At 42.0% G+C, this 21,138-nt stretch overlaps 1 protein-coding gene and 1 long non-coding RNA gene across 9 annotated transcripts in view; one reads left to right on the forward strand and one right to left on the reverse strand.

Moving 5' to 3' along the window:
• The window catches only part of TEAD1 (TEA domain transcription factor 1), a 229,511-nt gene that overhangs the window by 117,174 nt on the left and 91,199 nt on the right, over positions 1 to 21,138 (forward strand). The gene's annotated exons all lie outside the window — the stretch shown is intronic.
• Positions 2,213 to 15,766, reverse strand: LOC148133316 (uncharacterized). The gene is made up of 3 exons (XR_015747269.1): positions 15,723 to 15,766; positions 6,624 to 6,703; positions 2,213 to 2,373 (listed from the first exon to the last, which is right to left on the reverse strand). It is a non-coding gene; the product is annotated as an uncharacterized LOC148133316 (long non-coding RNA).

The raw sequence follows: 21,138 nt of genomic DNA on the forward strand, positions 1-21,138 counted from the left end.
CAATAAATAACTGAGAACCTGTTTACAGGAGCTCCATCCACCTAAATTAATCCTGAAGCATTCCTATTATTTTCAAGTTTTCTTATTAAAACAATCCCTTATTTCTTTATTGAAACAAGTATATCTAGAAAGGCAATCTTGGAAGGGACAGTTGATGTAGCTGGACGAAGTGTATTCTGAAATTTTGATATATGAATAAAAGTCTAATTAAGGGAGCTGAAGGAGAGTGAAATCACCCTTTGCCTCACTTGGTCCTCAAAAGTAAAACTCTGGGTCTTCAGAATAATGAAGACTACTGTAATCTCAGTCACACCTTCATGTTAAAAAGTTAAAACATCAAGGAAATGAGAATGGAACTTTGTGAACTTTGTGAAACTGCACAGAAAAACAGAATGGGGTTAACTCCTGTTTCCCCCTAGAAATGACTATTCAGGTGTGAGCAGAGACACTGAAATTGAAACACTATTCCAGCTGTAGTGAGTTTATATAATCACAGGATACAGTTAAAAGATGATACTGAAAACTCTTGAGAGGTTCTAGAAAATCCTTAGGATTGCATTCTTTGATGTCTCTCTTGCAAAGATCATCTCACAAGTGAATGGGGCATTTTGGGTGCTAAAACCAGGTGTAGACTTTGAAATGGATCTAGAAAACCCATTTAAGAATATCTAGATCTAATCAGCCACCGTTGCCTTAGGGACCTTGCCCAGGAAGTTAATATCAGCCACAGGTTTATAATTGTTTGGATCTTCTGGGTCCAGCAACATCTTTCTTCAATGAAAATGGAACTTATAAGTGCCTAAACTATTTAAACACCCACTTCCTATTTGACATAATAGGTTATAAGGGTTAGGATTGAGTAAATATAAGGTTGGTGAACTCTATTGAGCACCTCTTCTGTATCTATAAATGGAAAACTCACCTAAAAGAATCTGATTAATCTTAGGGCACCTCTACACATCAAATTACATTTTATCCTCAAAGTTTACAGCCAGTTTATCAGAGTCTGCAATAGAGATCGGTATGTGTTAAAGAATTTGTCACACAGCTTAATGTACTCTTCATTCTCTGAACATAGAAGTGAAGATCCAGCATTGAATAATTGTCGCTCACAATTCTAGAAGTACTAAAATATATGTAGAATCTGCAAAGTGTTTTGATTCATGGATTTGATTCAGGGTATTGATGGGAGTCTCTATTTCAGTTTGTCAGTTTATTTTGATGGGATGATTTCTGTCAAAAGCTTTCTCAACCTGAAGTGCCCATACAAAACGTTGCACAGTCCTATTTAACAACAGAGGCAACAAATTCTTTCACCTAATGGAGTTTTATGTCAGTGGAATGGGGAGGGAGGGAATTTTCTGTATTTATCATTTCCTCACTCTTGTAGCTGCTTCAGAGATTTGGGTGCCTATTTGCAACAATGTAGGAAGCAGTGTGTTGAAGTGTGGGAGGCCAAAAGCGAGGGAATCATTGTATTTTCCTGGTAAATGGTTCTTTATATTCTTTTTATATCTTTTGACGTTTTTCTTCTAGCTTTCAAAAATTCTTTGAATTTTTGGTAAGCATCAATATTCAAAGTATTATTGCATTTACTTTGACATAACATAAATTACTTTAATAAATTTTGTTTTGAAAATAGAAACTCCAAGGTATATTTTATGCATTAAACATGACTTTTTTGATATAAAAAAAAACTTCGTATATTTGTACCATTTCCAGTTGCAAAGTGAACACTGAATTTAAAATTTAGATAAATTCAAAATCATTGTAATTTCTCTTGAATAAATATTACTTTGTAAGAAACTTTTTTTATTTCTGACGGTGACAGGATTTACAATCTTGTGAATACCATGTTATAAAGAAGAATAGTAAAGCAATTTAATCGTGTGACATTTGAATATATGGTATATTATTCAGAGAATCAGTCTTCACAACTGCTGTAAGGTTTTGATTGTAAAATATTTATCATTGGAAAAATAATATATAAATTCACCCACAGAAATCTAAGGAAAACCAAATGCTACATCATGTTAAGACTTCTTATCTGCTATCATTATTTAGCAGAATATCCCTTCTAATTTGTTATTTCTGTTTTTCTTCCATTCTTGGAAGTAGAGGGAGGAATATAAATAGAATAGGCATCAAATATAGAAATTAGAATATGCAACCATGCCATGTCACTTTGCACCTTTATATTTGGAAATAAGCTGAAATGCTTCAGTAATACTCTTAAAACTGTGTAGTGCTTCAGATCTGTAGAGGAAATGAACTGTAGAGTTCATTAGGTGCAAACAAAGTTCCTGCCTGCCTCTTCTTAAATCAGGATTGCAGTCCCAGGTTTCCACTGTTTTCAGAAGATGGTTGCAAATCCTAGGAAAATACACAATTGCTTTAAGGAGTGCAAAAAGTGCTATATTTGTGTATCCAAATCAAAAGCACTCTGTAGTTATTCTTTGCATAACAGAAATTCTTATAAATGGTGCATTTATAACAATTCTCAGCAAAAGCTGTGACACTAAAGAGATAAAGTTCTCTATTAAATGGTTAATCTCAGAAAGTGGAACTTTTTTAAAAAGATGATAATTACACCTGTCCTTGACATGTAGGTGCCACACTCCAAAAGTAGGCAAGCTCTGAATAAAGAAATGGGTGGGGCCAAAGCAAAAATTAGTGTAATTTAAATTCAAACTTAAATAAATAAAATGTCATTAATGTGGTCTCTGTGAATCTGTTTAAGAGCCAGGCCTATATATTGAAAAGTTGAATAGCAGGGCCTTTCAAGGAATATACGTATATTACTCTGGAGCATCACCTGTAAACTAGTGTTTTATAAATTGTCTGTAGCAATTTAGTGTTTTTGTCTTTTTTTTCAACTCGCATTGTGACAGAGACCATCTTATTTTATGCTTTTTTATGTGGTAAATGAAAGTAACCCTTTAAAGCAGTGGTCGCCAACCAGTGGGCCGGGGACCACTGGTGGTCCCTGAGAAAATTTTGGTGGTCTGCAGAGAAATCTCCCCCCCCAAAGCAATTAATCCAGGCTGCATGGGAACACAAGGCTGCAACCCCCACATGGCACGACTACCCACTGGCCCCCACTCTTCGGCCGAGTGCAAACTTTACCTTGAGTAGAGCCATGTGAGCTGGAACTGGAAGGTAAGACCAACGGTGGGGGAGGGAAATCCACCCCAGGGTGGCTTGCTGACATTGGTGGGAAAATTGGTCCTGTATTCCAGAGCTGCAGTAGTCAAAGGACTGGCCCTTTGGTCATCCTGGAGCAGCTCATCCATGGCATGCCGGTGCACCCAGGTGGAGGAGCAGCTGCTCCGGGATGACCAAAGGGCCAGTCCTGTGACTACTACAGCTCTGGAATATAGGACCAACTTTCCCACCAACGTCAGCAAGCCACCGTCAATTCATATTAGTGGTCTGCGGGATTTAAAATTATGAGTTTGGTGGTCCCTGAGGTCCAAAAGTTTGGCAACTCCTGCTTTAAAGTATAGTTGCTGATTTCATCCATATTTTAGAACACATTCTCACCAATTGCACTGCTAAGCACAAATCAGCTGTTTTTAACTATGTAGTGACAGCCGTATCATTAATTTAGGAGCCAGCATTGGAAGGGAGGTTTCAAATCACACAGACTGGAAAGTTTAAAGCAGAGGTGTATCCAACCACAACATCTTTAAGACCTGTGGACTTCAACTCCCAGAATTCCCTAGGTAGCAATGCTACCTGGGGAATTCTGGGAGTTGAAGTCCACAAGTCCTAAAATTGCCACGGTTGGATACCCCTGGTTTTAAGGTTGACTGACATCCATCCATCTATAAGATTGTTTCAAATCAAAAAGGTATAAATACAGAGCAGTTAAATGTAAAAATATTTTAATGTATTTTCTGCCATTTAAAAAAAACCCACCACCAGTTCTTAACAATAAAATAAACTAATGACAAAATACTCCTTGTTTTAAAATGTTTTCAATGTTCAAAAAGTTCAATAAAGATTTCTTAGTTGACCTGACAGTGTATTTTATGAACTGCTAGTATAGTAGGCTATTATTTACTGAAATGTAAGTCTGGTCCCTTCCTATAGACAGCCTGCAGGTTTGGTTTTGTTCCATAGATTTGAAAAGCTCTGCCCTCATTTCCCTTGCAGGAAAACAGCTATTGCTTGACAACGCTTTCTAATTTCATGTTGCAATAATTGTTTAATGATCACAATGAGGCTTTGTCCCCAGGGATTTTTTTTTCTGTCGCTGTTTCTTACCCACTCAGCATAGTTATTAACAGCCAACAATGCTGTCATTTGTTGCAGTGACATAATGTATACCTGTCATCTTAATGAAAATGTCACAGATAGAAAAAGGGCATTGGGTGGCAAAATGCAGTCATGCTTAGAATGCTAGAGCCTGGTGTATACACAATGACGCATACACAAGCAACAACAAATGAAACATTTCAGGCGCAGACTTCTAGAATGGGAATTGAAATTGCATCCAAATATTCATTGTTTATCTTGACCATTCTTGTGTGTGAGATAGTTTAAATTACTTCAAAAAAGTTTAATGCTCATTTAATTAAACTGTCAAAAAAAAAAAAAGACTTTAATTATACATTTGCAACTTTATCTGGATTGAACTGAATTCACATTAGGATTTTGTTACTGCCTGTAGAAAGAGTATGTCTGTTTTTCTAGTAGGATTAATCAGGTCTGGGCACTAGTATATCAACTAGACATACTGTGCAGTGCAAATTCTAAATAAAGAATGCTTACCTTATCTCAACTAGTATTTTTAAAGTATTATTTATAAAGTGTGTGGTTTCAAATTGTAGCATTTTAGATCCTCATGTTGCCAGTCAGGCAAAAAGCAATCATGAAACTAGAAGCATTAAAAATGAAAGCATTGCTGCAAGATTTTTCATCTTCAGTTTAGTGGAACAATGGCGCATCAGTATCATAAATATGGCTCTATGGCTCTTTATGACCCTATAGCTCGTGCGTCCTCTAAACCATGCTGTTATATTTCATTTAAATTGAAATGATATATTGAAAGTATATATTTCATTTATACTGAACTTGTGGTAAGGGTCCCTGGAAGTCTTAAGTGACCTCATAGTAGCAGAAATAATAATTAATAAGCTGCCATGTCTTTTGCAGAATCAGCATATTGCCCCTCTTTATTTTTATCCTGTGCTGTGCGCATATGATTCTCCATGGTACAGGTAGTCCTTCAGTTACAACCCCAATTGAGCCCAACATTTCTGTTGCTAAGCGAGACATTTGTTAAGTGAATTTTGGCCCATTTTAAGACCTTTCTTGCCTCAGTTGTTAAGTGAAATCACTGCAGTTGATAGGGGGTGACCCGGTAATTAAGTGAATCTGGCTTCCCCATTGATTTTGCTTGTTGGAAGGTTGCAAAAGGTGATCATATGATCTTGGGACACAGCAGTGGTCCTAAATATGAATCAGTTGCTAAGCATCTGAATTTTGATCACATGATCAAGGGGCTGGAAATGTAATTGTGAAAAATGGTCATAAGTCAGTTTTTTTTCAGTGCTGTGGTAACTTTGAACAATCACTAAGCAAACTGTTTGTAAGTCGAATACTAGCTATAGTACTGCTATCCTGCATTGATTTGTTCTCCCAAGCCAGCCTATAACAAAAATCCAGCATATGCTCCTAACACGGATAAAGTCTTGTTTTGTGGGGGTTTTTTTAATTGTTAATAGTGCAGTGCTACAAAATAGTCTAATAAAATAAATATACAATCACCCACAGTCAGATGCCAGAAGCAAAATGTCCCCTCTTCTCCTTTCTGGGCAGAGAAATGTTGAGTGAGAAAGTAAACTTAGGTTATTGTATTATAGATACTCACATACAGCCTTTGTAATACTGATACAGCCACAGCAAAATATAGTGTTAAAGAGAGGAAAAATATTGGAAGCAACTTGGCAGTTATTAGGACTGGTTTGCATAGTAAGCTTCCCCCTGGGTACTTGGAATTCCAACACTGGAATTCATTTCAACTAATTGGACACACACTTATCCAGTGGTGGCTGGAACCAAAGATAATGCAATGACAGATTGTTGGACAACCCAGATTAGTTTGGGATTTGTAGACATGAATCAGGGGCATCTTCTGCTACTTGCATCTAAGACATTCATTTGTTTACCTGTAATACTTTTAGGGGGAGGGAAGGGTAAAAATGGTTTAGACCAGTGGTAAAGTGATCTAACATACTTTGGTTTAGTAAACTGTTTTGGAGAAAATTATCTATTAATTCTGAATTGACAACATTTCTGTCAATGTATCTCATCTACATAGTGATGCAGTTGACATAATCCTGTCATTTTGCAGTAAAGCCTTGGTTTTTAGTATAGTGGTGGCTAACCTTTTTGGGCCCCTGTGCCAAAAATTGTGCATGCATTAGTGTGTGCGCACACTCACATGCCAGCACCCAGAATGCAATGCATGCCCCATGCCCCCTGCGTGCAGTCCCCCCCTTACCTGCACTCACAGCTGGTTTGAGGCCTTTTTTGGCCTCCCAGAGGCTTGGAAAAAGCCTCTGCAAGGTTTTTCAGGCCCAATAATATGCCTGTTTCGTCACTTCCGGTATTACAGGAAGTGATGAAACAGGCCTATTTGTCCTGAAAAGCCTTGCAGAGGCTTTTTCTAAGCTTCTGGGAGGCCGAAAAAGGTCTGAAACCGTCAGAAAAATCAGCTATGAGGCACGTGCATGCACAGTGACATAAGTTTGCCTGCGGCTCGTGTGCCAGCACAAATGGCTCTGCGTGCCACTTGTTCACCATCACGGGTTTAGTAGATATTAGTTGGTTCAGTCCTAAAATTATTCTGTTAGAAAATTATTCTGTTAAATTAGATCTTAATTCATTTTCTGTATAAGTGCAACAGCTTTAACAACATATCATAGTGACTCACTTGTGACTCACTTTTGTAGCTGTTCATTCTTGAGTTTTTCTCTTCTTGTTTATGTGGAAGATTAATTCATTAATACTAACCACTACTTTCTACCAACATTTGCATATCAATTTCTCCATCTGTATGTTCCATTTTTAATAATCATTTAATTATTTCATTCAATTACTTTTTCTAGTTTTTATCATTTATATATAACTCATAACATTTTCCCTGTGAAATAAGTACCTTGATGTTGATATATAGGTTTCCAGTTGAGTACTCTTAGTTGCATCCTATAATCTCTCTTAACATATTTGTGCAAAATTTCCATAATTTATACTTACTCATTTTGTCTTATACTTTAAAAAGTATACTAATCAACAAACATATACTAAACCTTTCTGACATGAAGAAATTGAAATGTTGATCATATTATAGTAAATGTTGAATTAGAAATTAATCATGACATATTTAGTGGCAAAAAGCATATGAATTTAAATCCGGAAAAAAATTAAATCCCTGTCCATGCTATCTTATTTTTGGTATAAGTATATTTAAACATTTGTTTATTAATTTTTTATGCTGCTCATCTCCCCTATAAGGTGACTCTGGGTGGCTTAACATAAAATAAAGTATATCTACTATTCTGGTGGAAGCCTAAAACTGTTGTGTGTTTTATATGAAAGTGCCGAGGGGGTAGATTGATTGACTGATTGATTGTGTGGCATCAAGTTGGTGCTGATTCTTAGCAAGCTCACAGATAGACTTTCTCAGGGCAAGACAGCAAAGGAAAGAAGAAACGAAGTTCTGAAAAGAAAACATCTTTTAGCTCAGGAAAATGAAAGAATAGTGTGGTCTGCTTCTCAAACCTAGAAGACAGGATTAAGGCCAATATTAAAAATAATTCAGCCCTATGTCCAAATTTTATTACCTGGTTGCCTGCTGTACTTTTGATGAAACCCCCAAATTTCACTGCTTGCTACTACATTGTATTATTATTGGCCGCTGGCTGTTTCCTAGGGCCTTCCAAGTAAAACAGGCATTTATTTGATGGATTGTTAGACCAAAACATTATTTTTTTACTTTGCCTTATTGTTTATAATTATTTTTAGCATATCCAGATTAACCTATTAGTATCAAATTATGCATTTTTCTATCCATATGTTCCTTCATAGCACCAAAACCACGTTCTCCTTCGAGCCGCTCGGAGCATCCAGAGACTGGGATGTGGCTCCGAATCCCTCTTCTTGCAGGCTGAGCTTTAGATGAGGAAACGCTCCGCCCCCTCACGTGACATCGCGGAGCGCTCCCCAGTCTTTTGCTCAGCCTCGAAGAGTCAGGCTGTGTGTTAGAGAGCTCCTTGGCTGATCGCAGATTTCCTTCCTTTTTCACTCTCTGATAAGGTTTGCCTTCTTTCTCCTCCTGCGCAAAGGGTCTGGACTTCAGGGAAAATTTTCCCTCGTCCCTGAGACGAAGCTGCGGGCTCGCAGCGCGTTTAGCGCCACCCCCCATCCTTATCAGATCGCATCGCTGCCTCCGCGTTGCCTCGTGGCACGCGTTGTTTTCCTTTCATTTACTGCTGGATTCCCCCCACCCCAAACGCCGACCGGGAGGGTTATTGCCCCTAAGGCCCTAGGCGTGCCGAGCTGACCGGCAAAGCCCTCCTTTTCCGTCCCAAGGCGCCCCCGACGGTTCAGCTCGGTCGCCATTTTGGCTCCGCCGTGGTCGGGCGCCTTTTTTTCTGGTTCTAGCTGCGGTGAATTAGAGCCCCAGGCCTTGGGTCAAAGCTTTGCTGCCCATTTCTTTCTACCTGGCTCGCTCTTTTATCTTAGTTGGCCTCCCGCAGTCCGTTTCGGGCGAAGTTGCAGCCCCCTCCGGTTTTGTTTTCCCTTGTCTGAGGCCTGCTGCCAGAGGCCTCTCTTCTACCATAGGCCTCAGGCGTTTATTTGACTGATCCGGCCTGTACTGAGATACCCAGTTACTGCTACTGTTCGAGAATAAAAGGAATATATTTGCAAAATAATAATAATAATAATTTCTTTTTTTGTACAGTAATAATTTTTTTTCATAGATATATAGACATTTACGGATAACCTGTATATATATTGCGTACAAAAAAAAAAAAAAAAAGAAAAAGATAAAAAGAACAAACAAAAAGAAATCAAAGGAATTACAATTAGAGTATCTATTTTTCCTGTACATACTATATTATTCAGATACCTTACTGTTATCTCTGTACACTACAAATTCCAAAAGGGGAGAGGGCCAGCTTCACCTTCACCCGGCCTCATCCAGGCCTATTCTGGGCAGCCAACCGCCTTTGCTAGTATTGTTACCTACCATGGCAGACGACAATCCATCTAAACGTCCTTCTTTGAAGGCTAAAGCAAAGTCCCACTACTTGCGCAGGCAGGACAAGGAACCTAAGGGCTCCAGACAGGACAAGGAACCTTCCAAGGCCGCCCAACGTGACGCCTTGAGGCGCCACAAAGCGTTAGAAAAAGAGTTCGACCGGCGTTCAAGGGAGTCCCGCCGGAGACGCCTATACCTCCTCCTCCAACCCCGCTACCTCTGCTCTACCTCTCCCCTCAGACCCTTCTTCCCTACCTAGGCGCAGTTCGCTTCAGGGTCTTCCGACCCCCGGACCTCCGACCAGACGGACCCCGAAGCCACCTTTACACCCACAGCCGCTGGTCTGCGCCAGGATGAACCCTCTACCTCCGAGGTTCCACCTCACATCAAGGCTTGGATGGAATCAGCCATCCGCCAGGGCATAGCAGAGGCACTACAACACGTGTCCAGATCAGGTTTCTCTCCGCGAGCCTCTGAACACGATTCGTTATCACTCAGATCCCTTCCACAACCGGTCCCCCAACTGATCAGGTACTCTCTCAGAGGGATAGCCCTCCACCGGTTGGGGCCCAGATGGAGGAGGAAGGGGACTTTGGGGATTTCAGGGAGGAGGAAGAGGATTCCCGGATGGGATCCTCCCGCTATAGTGAACCCTCTTAGAGGCTGACATCATGGAGGGGGAGATGTCGGAGGACGAGGGTCCTTCCCCGACCAACCCACCTTTGGGGGCTGTTCAAACCACATATGTTCAAGTCCCTCCTCCTTAAGGCCAAGAATGTATCTGGCCTTCTTCCCCAGTCCCCTGCTGAACCCCCCAGTCCAAGAGGGCCCAGAAGACTCCATTTTCACGCAACCAGTGGTGGAAGCCGAGGTCATCCCATCCCCTCCCATCTTCGTAGATCTGGTTGCAAAGCAACTTACCTCCTCAGGGACACCTCCTGCTCCATCTAGCCAAGACAAGAGATTCTTCAATCTCGATGCGGCTCTGTCCAACCTTCTGAATATCCCGGAGGTTGATGACCCCATTGTGGGTCTAGCTTCTTCCTCTACTCCCTAGTGAGGCCCTAGAGGCCTTAAAGCCTGAGGACAGGCGGGCGGAGCTGGCGCTGCGTAGGGCCCACCTATCTGACGCCTGGGCCATTAAATCGGCTACGGCCGCCTCATTTTTCACCAGGTCTTCCATCCGCTGGCTACGCCAGCTCAAGGACCACATCCCTGCTTCCAATCTGAGAGCTCACCAGGATATAGCGAAGTTAGTGGCTGCAGCCGAGTTCTCGGCTGACGCCACTTACCAGTCGGTAAAATTTTCTTCCAGAGCCATCACGTCGCACGTTTCGGCTCGCCGCATGCTATGGCTCAAACACTGGCAGGCGGACGTAAAGAATAAGGTCAAGCTGGCCACTGCTCCCATTACGGGAGACAAACTGTTTGGACCAGCTTTGGAACCACTGCTGGTCGAGGGCCGCAGTAAGAGAAAGTATTTGCCCTCCCTTTTTCGAAGATCGGAGACCAGGGGCCCCAGCCCTTTCGGAGGAGCTTCCCCCGCCCTTCTACCAACCCCCTTCCCGCCCAGATACCCTAGACCTCCTTCCTTCCGGTCCCAGGACCGCTCGGACCCGGGTGACAGAACCAGACGCGGTGGCGCTACAAGAGACCATTCCGGGATCGGGAGGAAGGCCCTACCGTAGAAGGTAGATCCTCTTCCTCCTCCCCATTGGCGGCCGCCTCAGCCACTTCGCCGCCCAATGGGACATATCCACCTCCGATGCATGGGTTAGGGACACAATCAGGTTTGGTCTCGCCTGGAGTTCAGGTCCGCCCCCTGATTGTTTCATCCCATCCCCTCCTCAAGGGATCCCTCCAACCGGGCTCTAGTGGATGCAGCCATCCATCATCTTCTTGACATCCAGGCCATTCAACCTGTCCCTCCGGCCCAGAAGGGAAAGGGTTTTTACTCCCATCTCTTTGTGGTGCCCAAACACTCTGGGGGTTGGAGAGCCATCCTAGACTTGAAACGGCTCAACCGTCACCTCATCCAGCGTAGATTCAAGATGCACACCTTGCAATCAATTCTCTTAGGCACCAGGCGGGAGACTGGTTATCTTCCATAGATCTGTCGGAGGCATACCTCCACATTCCAATCAGGCCCTCCCATTACAAATTCCTCAGGTTCTGCCATAATAACCTTCATTATCAATACATTGGCCCTACCCTTCGGTCTGGCTTCGCCCCCGGACCTTCACCAAGGTCCTGGCGGCCCTGGCGGCCCATCTCAGGACCGTTCCCGTCCCGCCTCCACTGCTACTTGGACGATATTCTTATTCTCTCCCGTCCAAATCCCAGGCAGTCAGGGATACCAGGGTCACCCTCTCCGCCTTACGGGCACACGGTTTTCTAGTCAATTGGCAAAAGAGCCAACTTACCCCTTCTACTCGAATTAACCACTTGGGGGCCATAATTGATTCGGTGTCACAGAGAGTTTTCTCTCTCCGGAGAGGTTCCTTAGCATTCAAGCCCTGGTCAATCAGATCAGGCGTTCAAGGAGGAGTGGCCTTGTTGGACCTCTCTAAATTGTTGGGCAAAATGGTATCATGCATCTCCATTATTCCCTGGGCTCGTCTACACAGCAGATCCCTCCAATGGTTCCTGCTCCCGTTCCAACGATCCGGAAGAAGCAACTCGAGGGTCAAGGTCAGGGTCCCTCCAAAGGTCCTCACGTCTCTTCTCTGGTGGACCAATCCCGCCATCAACAGAGGCCACCTATTCGCGGAACCTCAACGACTCACCGTCCCACGGACGCAAGCCTATCCGGTTGGGCGCTCATCTCGACTCGATCTCTGCACAGGGCAAATGGTCGCTGACCGAGCAGGGGTGCAGCATCAATTGGCTAGAGCTTCACGCCGTCCTTCTGGCCCTGCGCAGCTTTCCTCAGATCCGCAATCATCACGCTCGTGCTCACGGACAACGCCACGGCCAAGGCCCATATCAACAAGCAAGGGGCACCCAGTCCGTCCAGCTAATGAGGGAAGCCGAGCGCCTTTGCCGCTGGGCAGAATCCAACCTCCTATCTTTAAAAGCCGAACACATCTCCGGAGTAGACAATACTCAGGCGGACTGGCTGAGCAGGGCCACGGTGGACCAGGCGGAATGGCGTCTCCATCCATCCCTTTTCGAGAAGCGCCCAGAATATTCGGCCTTCCGTGGTGGACCTCTTCGCTCCCGACCAACACTCAGCTTCCACGGTTCTTCTCCCGGTATCCGTCTCACAGGTCGGAGAATCACAACGCTCTGCGTTGCCCATGGCCCCCAGGGCTCCTATATGCCTTCCCTCCGCTCCCGTTAGTTCCCAGAGTAGTTCAAAAACTCATTCAGGAGAGGGCAGAACTTCTCCTGGTGGCTCCCTATTGGCCCAGGCGACCATGGTTTGCGGATCTCCGCATCTTATCAGTAGCGCCCCATGGAGGATCCCCCGGACAAGGTCTCCCTCTCTCAGGGGCCCTTCTGCATCCGGAGCCTCAATGGCTCCAGTTAGCCGTCTGGAGGTTGAGCGGATCCGTCTGACTTCTGAGAATCTTTCAACTCAAGTCATCGACACTATTTTGGCCGCCAGGCGTCCTTCCACCACACGAATTTATGATGCCACTTGGAAAGGGTTCTGCAAGTGGTGTAGCGGGTCTCAGGTTAATCCCCTCTCTCCCTCGGTGGCACAGATCCTGGAATTTCTTCAGGAGGGTCTTCGCAAGGGGCTCGCACCTAACACCCTGAGACGGCAAGTTTCTGCTCTCTCAACCGTGGTCTCCTGTGATAACTACGGTTCCCTTTCTCACCACCCCAGGGTTAGATCTTTCCTTAGGGCGCCACCAACCTGTGCCCTCCTACCGCTCACAGGTTCCCCACATGGGACCTCAACAAGGTCCTCGTTTCTTACACGTCCCCGTTCGAGCCTTTGAGGAGTCATCCCTGCAGTTTCTCACCTTCAAGGTAGTTTTTCTAGTAGCTATTACTTCTGCTCGTCGAGTTTCGAATTAGCAGCTCTGTCAGTCAGGAGCGATCTATGCGTGTTCCACGCAGACCGGGTGGTCCTTCGTCCCGACCCTACCTTTCTACCCAAAGTTAACTCTCCCTTCCATAGGTCACAGGAACTGATTTTACCAAATTTCTGCCCCAGGCCCTCCAGGGGCAGGGAGGTCCTCTGGCACACCCTAGATGTTAGAAGGGCCTTGCGTATTTATATTAAGCGCACTCAATCCATGCGAAGGTCGGAATCCCTCTTCCTATCCTTTCAACCCAGGTCAATGGGGCTTAAGGTTTCCCCTTCCACCATCAGTCGCTGGATCAGGGCTACTATTGCGAGGTGCTACCTTTCCCATTCTCTGCCCGCTCCGGTGGGATAACCGCCCATTCCACCAGAAGTGCAGCCACCTCGGCGGCCTGGGCCACAAGCCCCCATCGCTGACATTTGTCGGGCGGCCACCTGGACCTCCCCGTCCCGTTTATCAGACATTACAGAATAGATTCATACGCCTCAGCGGAGGCCTCTTTGGCCGACGGGTCTTACAGAGGGTCATCAGTGATCCGGAGGGGCCTTCGACCAGACGGAGTCCCACCCGTAGGACAGCCCAGCTTTGGTATGTCCCAGTCTCTGGATGCTCCGAGCGGCTCGAAGGAGAATGGGCGTTGGTTCTTACCTGATCGCCCCTTCTCGGCGAGCCGCAAGGAGCATCCAGCCCCACCCTAATTTCTCCGTCTGGTGGGGACTCTTTCTTCAGCCAAGGAGCCAATAGTAGATTAGAAAGAATCAATAACCTCTCTTCTCGTTATCGCAAAAACTGGGAGGCGCCCGCGATGTCACGTGAGGGGGCGGAGCGTTTCCTCATCTAAAGCTCAGCCTGCAAGAAGAGGACTCGGAAGCACATCCCAGTCTCTGGATGCTCCTTGCGCTCGCCGAGAAGGGGCGTATCAGGTAAGAACCAACGCCCATTTTCAGACTGTGACATCATACAACCTTCATCTGAAATCTCAGGAATCCCCTCTTTAAAGAGGAAATTTTAAAAACAAAATACAGTTCTACCACAATATACCAAATAAAGCAAAATATGAGACAGGTTGTCTGTTAAAATGTATTGATTTTCATAGTTTAATGGCAAAGCTAGTAGAAGTTAATGCTAACTTTCAAAGTTGCTGAAACTAGGTCATAACATATCATGTGATATCAAAATAAATTTTGTCCACTATAGCAGTACAAGAGAAGTATTTAAAAAATATTATGGGAACAATAAATCCAATGTAAAATCTATAACTAGAAAACCTTGAATTACGCCGTCTTCGGTCTGATTTAAGCATGGTATATAAAATCATACATTGCAATGTCCTACCTGTCAATGAATACTTCAGCTTCAACCATAACAACACAAGAGCACACAATAGATACAAACTCAAAGTTAACCGCACCAAACTTGATTGCAGGAAATACGACTTCAGCAATAGAGTGGTCAATGCCTGGAATACTCTACCTGACTCTGTAGTTTCTTCCCCAAACCCCAAAAACTTTAACCTTATACTGTCTACTATTGACCTCACCCCTTTCCTAAGAGGTCTGTAGGGGGCGTGCATAAGCGCACCAACGTGCCTACCGTCCCTGTCCAATTGTTTCTCTTATTCTTCTTTTATTTTTCTTATATGTACCCATTTCATGTATTCACAACTATGTATTATACACTTAAACTTATTATCTTGTAAACAATTGGCAAATCAAATAAATAAATAAAAAATAAATAAATAAAATGTAAGAAGTACTTAAACCAGTCATATAAGTCCTGCCTGAGAATATTTCTACTAGTTATACATGTTTTTAGAAATTCTAACGAAGTTTGTGTTCTACCACTATTAAAGAAAAATAAGCGACAGGATTTTATAATATGAGGAACTGCAGGTGTGTTATCTGCACAGCTTTCAGAGTATCTTCTAACAATGTATAGTATCTCTCTTATTTATTGTCTAACAATCTTTTCCATGAATAAATCATATGCCAACTTTTATTGTTTGAAATGAATAAAGAGAAAAACCCAGTATGGATTCTTTAAAGTAAACTTTGAATCACATCACCATATGGTTTTTGAAAGAAAAACTGCCACAAATATGGCTCCAACCAATCCTTGTTTGTTTAGAATTAATTGAGGGTTCTTTTGAACCTTGTTCACACCATCCTGAAAACATAGGTTTGGTTCTGAAAATTAAAAAAATCAATTTCATTTCAAACCTCAAAAGCCCCCATCATTGTCCCATGTTACAGAATCCAATCTGGGTCAGTCACCCAGATTGGATCCTGCAACATTATACTGGGACATGTATATTCGTGTTCATTGCAACATTTTCCTTATTTACAGAGTATCAAGAAATGGCCAGACCAGCCTGAAAGTAATTTATAAAGATGCTACTACTGATTTACCTTTCTTTCATTTCTAGTATTCCTAGGCAGTACTTGTATCTTCACTATCTTGAATATAGAGAGGCAGAGGAGAGGCACTAGATCCACAAGAGGCAATGCAAAGTTCAGAAGGTTTTCAGAGATCAAAGTGCTCAGTATATCAACTCTGGTAAGCCCCCCCCCCCACACTTTGGAGTACTTCCAGCATTCGTACTCTATGAGTATTCTGAGCAAAATGAAACAAGATTTAGCCCAAGGTTGTTATGGTAAGACTTGCTAGTGCATGATGAGGTTTGCATGGAGAGAAGCACACTCAAAAGATATATAGTTTGCCATTATGTCACTGAGAGCATTTGAGTGGCTCTCAATGCCAGAGCCCTTTAGGTTTCATGGTGCTTGTCAAAATATATGCTTAAAATGCTGTAAGTCACCCTGTGTTTTAAAGAACACAGGTAAACATGTAATTATTGAATGGACCTGTTTAATGTATGCCTTTTCGAAGTATATTTGTGAACTCCTAAGAGCAAAAAGTGATTATATGCTGTGGAAACTGCATGCATATTATACCCCTGGTGGCATTTTGAGCAATCTATAGGATTTATTTGTAATGATGTTTACAGTGCATTGATAATACAACCAGATGCTTATGGCCTATGTTAATTTTTATTGACATGTACACACATTTCAAAAGAGAACAAGAAAAAAATGCTAACAATTACAAATCAAATACTTGGAGCCTAATTCTCCCCAGTGTCTCTCCGCTTCCTTCAGTTTAAGCATTTCAAATTAAGTCTTCAGTATTGAAGCAGTCCAGGTATGTTGGACTACAATTTCTCAGTCTAAATGACATCAGGTTGGGCGAAGGACAGTTTCAGATAGTATACCAAATTTGTTCTCAAGCAGATGTTTAAGATTCCAATTTGTCATTATCAAAGGTGAATCAAAGATTAAGAAAAAAATATTCATTAAAGACTTCAAATGACAGTTGCATTTGTTCCCTGCTGCATCATTTTTTTTAAATTGGATATTTTTGTTCCTGATGATTTGGAACTCGAGATTTAGTTGTATAATGTCTAGGGAGATGTACAAATAGTGAATATGTTATTTTGAATTCACTCTCTTCTCTTCGTCTCAGGATAAAAAAAAATAGAGACAGTAGCAATTCATACTGACTGCTACAGCAAGCCAAGTTGCAGAAAAATTGACAGAGAAAAATCATTCCCATTATTGGAAGCATTTGCTCATCTTTACCTCATGGTACCTCCTTTGAATTCAAGTACTAGTCTAGTGTATCCCTTTTTCATGGTCCCCAGGGCATGCTAAATGAAAGGAATGTGAAATGCATTATTGTCTTTCTCTTTAAAGAAAAAAGATCTTAATCTCCCACACATTCCTTTCAAATGAAGCACTAAAAGGCAGGAGAGCATAAGATGAATTGCAATCACCATTAGCACCACTAAGATTTCCATAGAAAACTGCTTTAAAATAAAGCTGTGCTTCATCTATGTACACTAAGCCTAACCTTGCAAAGAAAAATATAGATTGATGCCCTTCACTCCAGTATTAAAAAGTTCACCTACAAAGAATTTTGTCAATCTGGTGCAAAAAAAATATCCACTTTCTACCTAATAGAACAAGAACATTCATGAAAAAAAGAGCAAACTGCCCAGGAGACAGATCACACCCTGAAAAAGATTTGTTTTTTTTTTTTTAAAGTCCTTTTCTAACTGCCAGCACTTGCAAATTAGTAGCATATCAAATAAAGGAAGAATCATGAGTCTTCCACATATTTTTGCACAGCAAAATAATTTTTAAAAAATTGCACTTGACGAATCAGCAAGTTCAAACATACCAACCTAGCAAAATGCATTCTGGATTGTGTTAATGTTGCACAAAAGTTGAGGACTTAGCTTATCAAGTCAAACAGATAAGGTATGACGGTTTTGTGTTTCGCATTGTTTACTGGACACTGAATTTTCTACCAACAAATAGATCACAACAGAGTATAATGATGAATTCCTAAAACTGAGCAGATTATTTCAAATTTTCAAAACAAACCAAACAAAACCCAAGTTGAAGGAGCCAACCAAATCAAAGTAAACCCAGCATAAGAAGCTTTGGAAATAATGTATCACTGAAGGTTTGCTAAACTTAATGACATATGTGTGCTCTGTGCATGTTCTTTTCTCTAATTGAGTGTAGGACTTTTACAGTGCTTCCATAGCTGAAAACACAAAGCATCCTGAATGTCAACATTTACAAGACCAGGAGGATGCATTTGTGCAGAAGCTCATACCTGTTTCTAAGCTCATCAAGCCCTTCAGACCTATCAAACCAATACAGCAACAGCACTTGTACCTGATTCCTCAAGTAAACACGTGGAAGTAAAATTTCACTAATGGTTATCTATAGAGGAGCGTCTCCAGCAGTCTCCTAGATGACCATAGCCTCTCTGTGGAATCCAGATGGGCCCATTTCTGAGATGGACTCATCCCCACCATGAAATCCAGGTGAGCAGATTTCTGAGATAGACTCATCTCAGTTATGCATGCCAAATCAGACCTCTCCTCCCTTAGAAGATTGGATTGAGGAGCCTTATTCCAAGCTGATCTGGTGTTAAGCAGCAGCAACAGCAGCAAGAGACCAGATTTGCTGAGGGTCCAAGTGACCATGCATTGGGGCTGATTCTTGAGGCCTGGAAGGCAAAATCTATGCCAAACATTGAAACGGCCTTCTCCTTTTCTATCATATCTCCCTTGAGCCACCATAACTGAGATGCTCTTGCCAGACCTATTCTCTCCCTCCCAGCAAACATCTCTCATTGTCTCATAATTCTTCTCGGCAGCAGCTCCTTTTTACAACTGAATATTAAACTCTCACCAATCTCAGCGACAAGTGTCCTCCAAGTCACTTCTGTCAAGCATTCAGCAACTTCTTGGTTTCAAACAGGCTACCCTCCCCTTCTCATAACAACTCACTAAGGTACCCGTTTTTGAGATATGCTGTGGGAAGAAATTTAGAACTTCTTCCTCAGGCTGTTTTTCATAAGGAGAAGTTGTAAAAATAATCTTGGGTTCAATTATACAGTATTAGTTTCTGCCAGCAGATTAAGGTGTTTAGCAACAGACCTGATAGAATACTTGAGTACCATGTTGGTATATCTTTGCTATTTTCCCCTTTCTCCCAAGTAAGGAAGGCAACACTTGGGTAACTCTAGTTTCCCTCTGTTGAATATAATGACATAAAGGAAAGGAGAGCTAATATTAGTCAATGAAATTTCTGATTTTTGTATCTTAAATAGTATTTTGTCTTGGATTATGAAGGTTTTGATGTAGTGTACAGGCTTGTTTGTGAGTGTATACATTATATACTTTTATCTCTTCTAAACCACTTTCATAAAAAAAGCAGGCACCAATTCATGATCTGTGATTGTATTCTGCAACACACGATAAACACTTAGAATAATAAAAAAACCTGCAGATCTGTCAAGCTGAAAAGCTCTGTTTTTGCAAAGGATCTGGCGCATCAAAATTGTACATTGATTTACGACTGAAAGACGTGATAAAACCACCTTTAACAAATCAAACAACCACAGGGGATTTTCTACAAAATGCAAGCACAAAAACTCAATGTTGTGTCGAGTATGAGAGATCTTTGCCTGTCGTATCTTATTTTCCTGAAGATGGTTTGCACAACTGCTGAGAGGTGGCAAAATTTCATCTGTCTTGATAATTAGAATATGCTTTGCTAGTGGGCTGCAATTGATCCGATTAGCTAAGTATACATGCTGTACATTTAAGTCTTCTAATTAAATTTCCTTGAGTTACTTTCTCTCCATGGTGTATATACCTTCCCTGAGGGGGATCCTCATAGAAATCTTACATAGAAACATTGATTTCCAGTTTAAATGAATCACACAAACTTCAAAGTAAGACATGTTGAAAAGAGGCCAGAAGGCGAACATCTCTGTGTCTTGTGAATTATTAGACTTGCATCCACATTCAGTCTCTGGAAATCAGTCAGCCAAAAATATTAAATATGACTGGCAGTTCAGTGTTAGTTGTGTTATCATTGCATACCCATACACACAAACATGCCTTAAATATTACTCATTTAAATATGGTTTGACCACTTGCTACTTATTTGAGTGTCTTTCATTTTTATTCTTACAGAAGATCTTGAATTAATCATATCTCTGAGTGACATTGTTTAAAACATGTTGGTTTATTCTAAGCTGTTGATAGCTGCTTTGTGTTTGAGGTCACTGCTGTTGAGCTTATACACTTTCTTTATTAATATTTCTATAAAGCAAAAAAAGGAAGCGTTCATAATTATATTGCTTGATAGGAAAAAAAATCCAGTATTCTTGTATAGCTGTTGTGTATGTCAGGCAATTAGTAATTGCTAGGAAGCAACAGTATACACTTCGCTGGCAAAGAGGCATGTAAATAATTCTCAACAATGCAAACCTATAAACCTATTCAGCTTTTGTTTTTTTGCTGGTTGCTTGATTTCTAGATATATTTTTTTACTATGCATTTACTTGAAAAAGTCTGTAGAGATTCTCAGTCATCCAGGTCATGGTTGTCCCAAAGGTAGTTTTTCAGGAGGCAACTGGACTTTCTTGTTTTTTTTCTTTTGAAGACATTTCACTTCTCATCTAAAAAGCTTCTTCAGCTCTGACAGGATAGTGGGGAATGGAAGGATTTATATTCCTTGCAGACAGCTGGTAATTTGCATCCCTTTTTGAATCACTTGGAGGTTTATCTGTGTCCTCAGGGTCACCTGAGTAGTGCTCCTGGTTCCTGTAGTCTGCAATTTTTTTCCTCTGGAAATCCGTTTCTACTCCACACCATTCAAAGGATGTACATCCCAAATTGTATAGCTAAAAGTCTGAGAGATTCTCAGTTATGGTTGTCCCAAAGGTGTTTTTTCTTTTCTTTTCTTTTTTTGAAGCTGAAAAAGCTTCTTGGATGAGAAGCAAAACATCTTCAAAAAAAAAACAAAAAACCAAGAAAGTCCAGTTGCCTCCTGAAAAACCACCTTTGGGACATTTACCTTATTTTTTGCACTATAAGACGCACTCCCCCCCCTCCAAAATGTGGGTGGAAATGTCTGTGTGTCTTATAGAACAAATGTTGCCAAAGCTCCCCCCCTCCCTTTCAGTGGCAATGGGCTGCAGCGATCCCTGCTGCCTGGAACAGGCTGAAAATGGGATATGCGGAGGCCAAAAATGGGGCGTGCAGAGACAATGATAGGCGGCAGCAGCGACAATCCCTGCAGCCTGGAACAGCTGATCGGCAGTATTCCGGGAGGCGATCCAACCGCTATCAGAAATCAGGCTGTGCTGAAGCTGACCAGGCTGTTTGCTGCAAGGAGACAAATTGCTGGGAGGCAGAGACAGATGTTTTTTTCTTGTTTTCCTCCCCAAAAGCTA

This window comes from Notechis scutatus, chromosome 1 (genome assembly GCF_049901735.1).
Source record: "Notechis scutatus isolate UNSWTSFEM ecotype Mainland chromosome 1, rNotScu1.2, whole genome shotgun sequence".
Lineage (NCBI taxonomy): Eukaryota > Metazoa > Chordata > Lepidosauria > Squamata > Elapidae > Notechis > Notechis scutatus.